The 12,098-nt window shown below is 36.5% G+C and overlaps 1 protein-coding gene across 1 annotated transcript in view; it reads left to right on the top strand.

Moving 5' to 3' along the window:
• The window catches only part of LOC137919032 (uncharacterized), a 54,383-nt gene that overhangs the window by 29,892 nt on the left and 12,393 nt on the right, over nt 1–12,098 (top strand). The gene's annotated exons all lie outside the window — the stretch shown is intronic.

The following is a 12,098-nucleotide window of genomic DNA, read 5'->3' as shown; positions in this document are numbered from 1 at the left end:
TCCTTTGTCGTTAATAAATAAATTTTCAATTGTTGCCTATTTTACATCTCACTAATTTAAGAACACTTTAAATTAAGTAATGATTTTTAAAAATTCTTCCGTTTAAGTTATTCTTCAGTTATAAGCTAATTTAAAATCTGCCTTTTTTTGGATTCAGCTAGTCTTTTTGGATAAATACAGAATATCCTGCTTCTGATATGTCCCCATAAAATCACATAGAGCGGCAAATCCATACTCGATGTGCCACAAGCACTGACGCGGGTTCTTTAATAATTTATAACTTAGATTAATTAGCGGATATATCGATATGACGGTTTTGAAAACTATCTCCATTCTTTTATCGGACTACTAGGCGCAGGCAAAAGTTTCATCCATACGTTGTTGACATACCCTAAAGTTGAACTAAATTGTTTGACAGCTCGTTCTGGTGAGAGCCGCTAAGATTTGGAACGACCTGCTCGGGTCTATTTTTCCTGATGAGTTAAACTCTGGAGCCTTTAAGAGTAGAGTTAACAGGTTTCTTTTGGATGGGCGTGTAACACCTTCGTCTTCATCTACACTTCCATCAGGTGAGATGGAAGACAAACGCCCATTCCATTATAACTACAAAAAAAAGATGGCGGTTGACACATGTCTCGACTCCGTGTGCGGCGATATCGTGGCACATACTGTCTTGACCAATCACGGGCCGTTTTTTTCTTAGTAAATGTTTAAAAAGAAGATTGTTTTTACGATTTGGAGAGATTAAAACCTAACAGATAAATCGTATTCTGATTGTCAAAAATATAAACCTGTGATACCTCAGTAATGATGTTGAGGGTGAATGGAGATGTTTGAAAGATATGTCAAAAATGTAAAAAGTATTTAAATTTGTGAAGGAAGAAAGATGGAGAATAGAAGAAGAAATTGTGAAGCATGGATGGAGAAAATAAAATAAAAGAGAAAAAAAATAATTTCAGTAAGAAAAGGACCTATATTTAGTCACTTCCGCACATGCAGTGGTAGTCGTGCAACAAAGTGCACCGCCCGCCAGACCGCTGATAAATGCGTATGCGGCAAACAATGCGAATCACACAACCGCCACCGCCAAATTACTCAACGCGTGTTTCACCCCTCCACGGGGCATCTACAGGAGTTATGTTACACCGATTAGTGCCAAACACAGAGAAAAGCCTCAGTAAACCTAGTCCCTATTATATATGTAGTAGTAGACGAGAATTCCTCAAAAATGGGTGTCGTCAAAAAAAAACAAAACACGAAAAATCATGTCTCACCATAAAACAAGGAAAAAAAGTAATTTAGTTATTGACATTATAATTCATGAATTTAATTTATTTCAGCTAGTATGGTTACCATCCCATCTCAGAGGTTCAATTTAAATTCTAACCAACGCAATTCTACCATAACGGTATTGTAACCACACGTTTAATGCCTTTCGGGACTTCACGGACGTCCCTCCGCGGTTTTCTACAGACGTATAATCTGTAAGAGAGATTTATTTTTAGACACGGGTTGGATCGCGTGGGTATGCGTTCAATGAGGCAATACTTGGCGGGTTCAGATTGTAAATTCGCTGTTAATTAGTGAAGCGAAGCAATGTACTGTGATCTGAAACGTGTTTAAAAATAAACATAGTATATAACCCATTGCTGGTATTTTTTTACAAATCCGTTTTTAGTGTGCGGCCGCCTGCTCACTTACCACGAACAGCGTGGGCGAGCCGAGGTTGGATCCGGATTCTTCCTCGGCTCGCTTGTAGTCCACGCTACCTTCCCAAGCCACAAGGACACATAACACATCCTTTGCAACTAGTAGGCTTCGTACCAACTTTATTTTTCTAGTCTGTAAGTTTCTAAGTTCACTGACCCTTCCGCTCCGTGAACTCAGTTTAGATAAAGCTGTAAAAGCCTTAGGGCTAACAGCACTTACTTCTCTAATGGATTCAGGCGTTACTTTGCGGAAGTCCAACCTAAGTAAGAAAATGACTTATATATAGCTACTTCCGCTATGTATCAGTAGTAGTGCAATAAAGTGCTCCAACACCAATTACTGCCACCGATTAGTGCCAAACACTAGTGTCACTTGGTGTTTGGCACTAACCGGTGTAACATTACTCCTGAGAATGCTCCGTGGAGGGGTGAAACACGTGTTGAGTGATTTAACGGTGGTAGTTGTGTAATTCGAATTGTTTGCTGAACGCGCATTTATCAGCGGGCTGGCGGGCGGTGCACTTTATTGCACGACTACTGCTATATAGCGGATATAGCTATATATTAGTCCTTTTCTTATTTAGCATTTACTTCAACAAAGAAAATGCTAATGAATGGTATTTTTAAACTGTTTACGTATTAATGATATATAAAACTTTCTCTATACGTTTCTTTATGCCTTAAGAGCAGAACCTGAATAGGAAGCCTACCACGGTACCTTCAATTAAGCGTTGATTGATTATAAATTTCGCAATTATAATTATTAGATCCTATGTTGTAGATTACTGGCTTAGATTGCAAATTACATCGCCATAACACGAGCAGTTAATTGCACTTTGACATCGCTTCAATTAATGCAAGCCGCTGCTGTATAGCTTTAGATATACCTGTGGTTTTGTCCGAAATTCTACCCGTGTAATATTTTGTACAGAGTAACAATATAGATAGAAGAGTGGTAGATGTGTCATGATAATTTTAAACTTAGGAGATATATTTCTAGACACAGGTTTCCCTTAAAGATTTCATGTCGGTTTTGGAAGCGACTTGCAAAATTTTAAGGTAATTAGTGGGAAAGACTTGTGACATTTGTGTGTGTGCGTGTGCTTTTGCGATTGTGTCTGTATGTGCGAGTGCGTCTGTACGTGCCTGTGCGTGTGTGTTGGCAATAGTACCAACCAAAAATGTTTTAGTTAAGATCTTATCTATGGTTTGGCGAATGTGTAAAATATGTTTTTATCTGTGCTCTCTCTCTCTCTCTCTACTCCCTACCGTTACCGAGCACATGTGTTTTCGCTTCCTTGTAAAATTAATTCTTAATAAATTAATTCATTCTCTGGACCAAGACCTTTTAATTAAATACAGTTCACTAAAGTCAAACCCAATCTTATACAGTGTGTGTGTTTGTGATTGTGTGCGTTTGCGAGTGCGTGTGCATATGCGAGGGCGTGTAAAGTTGATACACGAGAAAACTTTTTCAAAAAGTTACTGGAGTCCTTCACACCATGTAGAAGACAAACATTTAGAGGGTTTTATTGAGTCCAAAGTGAATTAAGGATATCTAGAATATTAAGAAAAACTACCAATTAAACCAAAAAAAAAATAAGCAATATCTATAAAACAAAACAAATAGATGCTGTAATAAAAACCAAATATTACTAGTGATGTAGATGATAGAAAAAAGGAAGATAGGAATATATGAATGAAAGAAAATGCGAAGGGTGTAAGAGAAAGTGAAAAAGAAAGTGAAGAAAGAAAAAAGAAAGATTAATATACACAAAACTAAAAAAATCAATTCGAAATTGTAATGCCTCCGCTCCATACAAAGTAGGAACAACGTGTGGCGCCCAAAAACGGAGGTCCCAAAACAATTTAACCAAAAAGGACTTGTGATTGTTACTGGTTTTTTTTATGGCTCCCGTTATTGGGAGCCTCTCGTACCCCCTATCTGGGGTGGGACAGGGACTTTTTGTTTACATTTATTTTATTTTTTCACATACATTTTTTTTTACTTTCTTTCTCTTCTTTCATACTTCATATTATCTTTCGTTCATTTCTTCCTTTCCACAATTCCACTATCTTTCTCTTTAGCTCTGTATCGCCTTTCATTCATTCCTCTGATTGTTACTGGTTACACGATCGTATCAATTTTCACAAAGAAGGCAGTGCGGGTGAAAAGTGTTTACGTCTATAAATTACAAAATGCCGTGCACGTAATATTGATAACTGACCTTAATCACGTCAGAAGGCTATCGACTGTTCACAGATGCGACGGCGGGTATTTATTCATAATTTGTTCATACAAACACTAGTTATCTCTCCGGGGTGTACACGGGAAATGATATAATTTTTAATATATATGTATTTTGACTCGAGATAGGCCTTAAATTGGAATAATTTGAAATATTTCTAGAGTAATGTTATTCAAAATAGTTACAGATGAATGTCTTTGACCAACGTGTGTTGTCGGTGATGATATAAAGGTGGTCACTTACGACGGACCTCCTAAAGGCTCCTGGCTCAAGGTCACCAAGATGTCCGATGTTGCTCGAAGAATTGCTCGTCTGAAATGGCAGTGAGCGGGGACATATCACCCGCCGTTGGGACCCAAAAGTTCTTGAATATGTCTTGCAGTTTAAAAATGGAACTATAGTCTACCTGGTTCAAATTTAACAATTAATTTCATAAAACAGTTCACGATATTTCGTGTAGTTGTGATGTTGTTTTAAGAATAAACAGTAGATCGGAAGATGGAAAGCGGTTTGGCTTTTGTGTTACGCGGGTCGAGCCGGATTAACGATAGGTCGAGTACAGGGTGATGCTTTCGGACGACTATTAGAGAAGATTCGATGGTATACGCATATATAGAATACCTTTGACCATACAATTTTTTTGCCTTTCGACGAAACATGAAGACTGTTGGAATGGGGCGACTAGCAACAAAAGTAATAAGTATCGTCCAGCTGATTGGCAAGTTGAAATAGCAGTGGAAAATATTAAATATATATATATGGCGGCGCAAAAGTAATGTCATAATATGAAAGTGCCTTAATTTTTACAAATGGCGCCAAACTTCACTGTGCTTTGACGTATATATATATATATATATATATATATATATATATATATTTCATCAGTGTCATGGGAGAGACAGGGTATTCTGCAATCTTTAATAACATTATTCACTTCCTTATTTTTATTTCTGCACTATTTTTTTAATCTTCACAAGATACGAGGGCCAAACTGAAAGTTTTTAGAACTGGCAACTTAAAAGCATTATATTAAAAAAATAAGTTTAAATTTTGAAAATAGAAATCTTTACCAATAATATTGAGTATACATTTCATTCATTTGTCATTTGTTTTACGATTTGGCGGCAAATTGAAAATTGTCTGTGCACGTCAGAATGAATTTAAGCCGAGAAATTTTCGTGCAATGATTTTTTATGACTTTCGATGTCATATAAGTCAACAAGAAAGTTATGATAGACTTCGATTGGCTTTTCGCGATGAAGCCCCATCTCGTGCCACAGTTTACAACTGGTTTAATGAATTCAAACGTGGTCGAACTAATCTCACCGATGATTTGCGTGAGGGACGGCCTTCTACAGCGACGACTGAAGACAATATCAGTGTTGTGCGGCGTATGATAGAGACTGACAAAAGAGTGACCTATCAGCAGATTCGGACAAGTCTAGGCATAGGTATGAGTCAAGTGCACAAAATCCTCCATGAACATTTAGCGGTCAGGAAGCTTTGTGCCCGCTGGATACCGCATAATTTGACCGAGGCTCAAAAACTCCGCCGTGTTGATTGGTGCCGAGAAATGATCCAAAAATTTAACGGAGGTGACTCAAATGCTGTGTTCGACATACTAACGGGTGACGAAAGCTGGATTTACTGTTATGATCCGGAAACCAAAAGACAGTCTGCTCAGTGGGTGTTTCCTTCCGAAGAGTTGCCAACTAAAGTGAAGAGAGGTCGAAGTGTTGGAAAAAAGATGGTGGCCTCGTTCTTCGGAAAGACAGGTCATTACGCGACTGTTGTCTTAGAGGATCAGAAAACGGTTAATGCAGAGTGGTACACTAACAACTGTTTGCCACTTGTCTTGGAAAAAGTTCGAGAGAAACGACCTCGCAGCAGGATCCTCCTTCATCACGACAATGCCTCGTCGCACACCGCCAGGCAAACGATCGACTATTTGGCGACCTCAGACGTGGAATTACTGGGTCACCCGCCGTATAGCCCCGACCTCGCACCCTGCGATTTTTATTTATTCCCGAAAATAAAAGAAAAACTTCGAGGAAAACATTTTATGGACGCCGAAGAAGCAGTGGCTGCGTTTCAAAACGCCGTCGAAGAGACCCCTAAGGCCGAGTGGGCAAGGTGCTTTTCTCAATGGTTCCATCGAATGCAGCGATGTATTGATGTAAATGGACGCTATTTTGAAAAGTTATAATAAAACTAATAACTTGCTAGAATGCTTAGTTTTTGATTTTCTAAGAACTTTCAGTTTGACCCTCGTATCTCTACTTTTCTTCAGACACACTTGATTCATGATTGACTTCATTACATGATCATTTTTTCTCATATTCATTTTCCGTCTTTACATCATCTGTCTTCCTTCCGTTCGCTGAAATATCACAGGTGGTGTGAACTAATATCAGTTTTATTGGTTTATTTATCTACTACAGTTTTTCGTATCACATTATTTATTTTTACTTCTTACAAGGTTTATATTTTACTGTCTATCTTTTTATTCGTTTTGCTTACTCCTACTGGATACAATACTGATACATTATGTTTTCTTTTAATGCTCTCCTCAAATACCGCTAAACAAAATCTAAGGAAGATTGGTCTGTTTTTCCTTATTTATACTAAAAGTAAAGCTATACAATAATTTCTTTATGTAACTAAATTTCAAGTATAAAAAGATAGACAGACAGGCGAACCAAAGTTGTATATATATATCGCGAATCGCGGAAACCGGTCGGGAGTCGTGTGACAGCATCTTCTTCATTATAACGGTGCGGGGAATAACCTGTGAGTTGGATTGCGTGTCATTAAAATTGAATGTTGCGTGCGGCCCTGCCGGTAGCTCAGGGTCGCCACATTATTAATATACGCATAAGCTCAAATATATTAGACTTTAAAATTATTTTACTTTTTGTTGTTGTAGCAACTCTATTATTATATGGTTGGCATAATTTAAAAAAAAAACTTTGATGTTTCAAATTGAATATTATTCCTATGCGAATACTACCAGTCAGAGATAGTCTAGTTCTTTGATAGTCTAAACCATAGTTAAAAAATTATAAATTCTCACATGCCGAAATGGAATACGTATCTATACAAATAACAGGTTGTCAAATATCTCCCTTCCGCTTTTTTGCTCTTTATTCAATGCTTTATAAAAAGTGTTACAGTGATCGGATTTAGTTCAAATATGCGCCGTTTTGTTCGATAATCTGTTTCCATCTAGACGGCAACTTCATAATACCTCCCTCGTAGAAGCCCCCCTCCTTATTTGCGAAGAACTCGGCCAGCCACTTTTCACAAACCTCTTTTGAGTTCAACTTTACACCACCAAGGGCGTTCGCCATGGACAGGAACAGGTGGTAATCACTTGGCGCTATGTCCGGGCTATATGGTGGATGTGATAAAACCTCCCATCCGAGCTCCCGTAGCTTCTGACGAGTCATCAACGAAGTGTGTGGTCTGGCGTTGTCCTGGTGGAACACTACACCCTTCCTATTGGCCAATTCTGGACGCTTCTGGTCGATCGCCTGCTTCAAGCGGTCCAGTTGTTCGCAGTAGATGGTAGAATTAAGCGTCTGGCCATATGGGAGCAGCTCATAGTGGATGATTCCCTTCCAATCCCACCAAACACACAGCAAAACCTTCCTGGCCGTCAATCCCGGCTTGGCCACTGTTTGGGACGATTCACCCATTCCCATTCCATTTTTCGTCGCCAGTCACCATCCGCTTCAAGAATGGGTCGAGTTCGTTCCGTTTCAGCAGCATATCGCAGGCGTTGATTCGGTCCAGAAGGTTTTTTGCGTCAAATCATGCGGCACCCAAACATCAAGCTTTTTTTTGTATCCAGCCTTCTGCAGATGGTTTAAAATGGTTTGGTGACTAACTCCCATCTCCTGGGCAATGTCACGAGATGCCACATGCCGGTCTAACTCGATGTAGTCCATGATTTGATCGGTATTTGTCGACACAGGTCTTCCGCCGGCTGGCTTATCCATTGTGTCGTTTTCGCCGGCTCTGAATCGTCGAAACCATTCCTCCGCGGTTCGAAGTGATTGAGTACCATCCCCCAAAACACCATTAATCTCACGGAACGTTTCTCTAGCGGATTTGCCTTTAACGAAGGAAAAATTTAAAATAGCGCGAATTTCGGCGTTAGTGAACTCCATGTTTACACGTCTATAACTGTTGAACGCAATATCCAAACTAATCATGCATAGCGTCGTTTTGTAGGTTATGTCAAGACCTTTCAAATTATGTATAGTATTGCCAGAAGCGAGCTCTGTAGCACTTTGTACATAGCCGCGAAATTCAAAAGACAAAAAGGCGGAAGGGAGATATTTGACAACCTTTTAAATAAAATCGGTCTATGTGTAATATCAAAATAACCGTTTTTAATACTCATATGAATTTAAACATGGTACATATACAAAAAATATTTTTTTTTGTTTTTGTTCGTACGTCTGTTTGTGACAGCTATTTTTATTTTAGATATATTCAAGGAAAAAAAAACTAAATAAACTGTATATTTTCTTGTCAAATTCCATGCGGACGAAGTCGCAGACACAGCTAGTTTAAAATGAATGCAATAAGTAATTATGTCTTTTAATAAAATTTTAAGATTAAAAATTTAAAATATTTCTTTTCTTTTTGTACAAAATTTGGATATTTCTCAGTAGTTCGTAAATATGTTTATTTAAAATACATCGGAGTTTAGATTTAACTACACATGCGCACGCACAGGCGTAAGCACACGAATGCAAACACACACACACATCCGCAAAAAAAACAAACTAGTGCTTACGCACTTAAAGAACTGTTAGGTTACACCAAGTTTTTCTCCAACTCCCGTGACCTAACTTTGTCGGAGGCAGCTAAACAAAGTGTATAAGACTAGTCAAGAAGAATACCTAAATCAGTGATAAATTTAAAGAAAATAGTATGGCAAACAAAGATATAAAAATAAAGCAAAACAGAACAAAATGTAAACCTGTGGTAGTCTGATGGGAAGACGACGAAAGTGATGTGACGAATGAGAGGATTAAAAAAATATGAAAAGAACAAAATAAATTATGAAGAATGAAAGGCGAATGAATGAATGACATTGAGAATGAAAAAATGATGTGATCGCAAACAATATGATTAAAAAAATATATTTCTTAAAAATAGTCCTTGTGTACTCTGGACAGTGTAAGTACTAGAGGCCCCAAAAACAGAAACCATTAAAAATTAACCTTCTAGAAAGATTCTAGGTTCCTCAACGCCCTGTAGTAGATCCTAAATTAATTTCATAATCTTTTAATGTATTTATACAGTAAAAGGTTTTTATAGATAAAATGTTACGCAGTAACTTAAAATTTTTCAGGAAACATGGCGCAAAAAAATGATTGGATTCTAATTTTCTGTTACAAAATAAGTATTTTTTTTATACGAGATATTAATACTCTTTATTGACACTGTACATAGATATGTCGAGAGTCTGACTCTGTTTGGCACTAATCAGTGTAACATAACTCCTGATGCCCCGTGGAGGGGTGAAACACGTGTTGAGTGATTTGACGGTGGCAGTTGTGTGATTCGCATTATTTGCCACATACGCATTTATCAGCGGGCTGGCGGGCGGTGCAATTTGTTGCACGACTACCACTGCATATGCGAAAGTGGCTAAATATTAGTCCTTTTCTTACATAGATATATCCATTTTATGGAAATTTGTTTGCGATCAGCAGCGATGCTATGTAATTCATCTTCAGTGTACATTATATTTCAGGAATTGAACCAGCGACCTACAATCTCAAGTCTCAATATTCTACCGCTGGGATACTACTCCTTATGTACATTTAAAAAAATTGTATTGAATTATGTATTATTTTTAAGTTTCTAAGCACGAGTAACAAACCAGTGGTAGAAGACTGAAACTTGCGATAGTAGTTCGCGGGTTCAATTCTGGGGATAGTTTTATATAATTCAAATTTTGTGCATTAATTATATAGGATTGACCTTCTCATATATAATCCAGAAGATAGGCAGCAGAGTCCTTTGCGTACCATAATACGCTGCGATCAGCAACCTGCCAACCAAGTGTGTTGATTATGGTGTATCCCATAGATATCTTAGGGAGTACCCTATGCCTTGCAGTGGACGTCTAAGAGCTGATACATTGATAAAATGACCGACCTGACAAATCGCCTCTTAACCCTTTTCTTGATAATGTATCTGTAGAGATACATCAGAATTAAAAATAAATAGTGGCATCAATTTTGAAAGCAAAGTAATCATTTGTATGTGAATGTTTAAGTAATTTCTTAATTTTCGAACGCTTATTCAGTTTTTTCTGTTGGGTCTTAAAAGTCAAGTGGTATGAATATTAATGTAATATTAAAAAAAATCTACCAAGTTAAGGTTTAAACATGATATTAGTCAGTAAACCTTCAAGTTATAGGAAATTTAATTTCAAATATCAACCTGAAAAGTCTACGCGGCGAAAATTAAAAAGCTTTATTTAATTAAAAACATGGCGTCCAAATGTCGTTCTTCCGACTTGGTACGTTCACGAAAAATAAGACTTGAATTACTTGAATTATTTAAAGAAAAAATTATGAGAAATGAGAAAAGATGTGACTCGGAAGACACAGGCTTCGTTATTGATTTCTTTTAAAGGTACCAATTACTGCTGATTGATTATTGAAATTAATCTTATTTAAAGGCAGAGCGATTTATGAACTCGTTTCCTATAAACACAGGCTTTGTCTAATTTAGGAACCTCTAGGAACTTTTATATTAGAGGGATCAGAAAGTGATATCGCTTTCTTAAGTTAAATTTACACGACTACATTTAACACCATTATACCTATTTTTATTTTTTTTACAATGTCTCATTTTAGCAGTAAGTATAATGATGTTTATTATGTACAGTTGTAATTTTCCTGAATAATTAAATACGTGAACATAATGTGAACGTGTTTATTTATTTTAATTTACCCCAACTTAAAGCCACCACTGATAGAAAAATTGGTGAATTTTATACAAATAATAAAAATATTTATTAATCGAAGCAAATGATACTTGTTGTAACAGCTCTTATTAGATACCGGACTAATTGTATTTCGTGCGACACAGATAACGCTATACGAAGCCGAAATTAGCCGATTGTCTCTTTCCAAAGGTCGATGTGCAATATTTGTCGCCGAGCACTGTACTGGGGGTATCGTTCGGTCGTATTTAAATAAATTAACAGATAAGAATCAAGGAGGACGAAATATGTTCAATTACTATATAATATATATACATAAATAATATTTTATTAATTTTCTTACATTAATTTATATAAATTTGTTTTGTTGGCTCTGAGAAGTTATTAATTTTATTGTTAATTAAGAGCATTGCGTCCTTAAACCTTTATTCATTCATTCTTGATACAACTGAGCGGTGATATGACAGTAAATATCAAACTATAGTGCGAGGCACGCCTATTAGTGCCATCTAGCGGCCTCGCATGAAGTTGAAGCTTTTTTTTAATGAGACCTCCGCTATTTGGACCTCTCCTTCTACCCCTATTTTGTTGGGAACAGGGTTTTTTATTTCGTAATAATTTTTCACATGAATATTTTATTTTCGTCCTCATCTTCCATAGTTAACAATATCTCTTTTTGTTCCTTCTATCATTCCATAATTCCATCTTTCTTTCTCAATCATTTCATTCCTTTCATCCATCCTCAAACACTTCAGTTGTATTTTCTATTGCAGTATCACAGCTTTATTTAATTTATATATTTGTCTCATGTACATCAATTTGTTTCACAGATTTTTACATTTTCATTTTAATTTCAATAAATCTATCTTAATAAGATTAAATATATAATAAGTCTTACAATATTTAATGTTTAACTATGTTTTATTCCTATTAATTACGTATTGTGCAACTTTTCTAAAGAATTTGAGGACGGACTCTCGAAGTTGAAGCTTCCCAATTATTCCAATTTATTGTATTATTATTTTGTTTTTGCTTATGTATAAACGATTGCTGCCTAGTAACCTATACAGGTTGATAAGTATTAGTACTAAGTGCTTTCAAGATGTTATAACGATACGAAAATCAATTGTTTTGGAAATAATAAATTACTTGATACTTGAGAAT

The sequence above is a fragment of the Battus philenor genome, unplaced genomic scaffold, assembly GCF_028537555.1.
Source record: "Battus philenor isolate CCGP_79_NKW_IND1 unplaced genomic scaffold, ilBatPhil1.0.hap1 SCAF_15, whole genome shotgun sequence".
NCBI lineage: Eukaryota > Metazoa > Arthropoda > Insecta > Lepidoptera > Papilionidae > Battus > Battus philenor.
The sequence above is the reverse complement of the archived record's forward strand: the minus strand, read 5'-3'. Positions and strand labels throughout refer to the sequence as shown.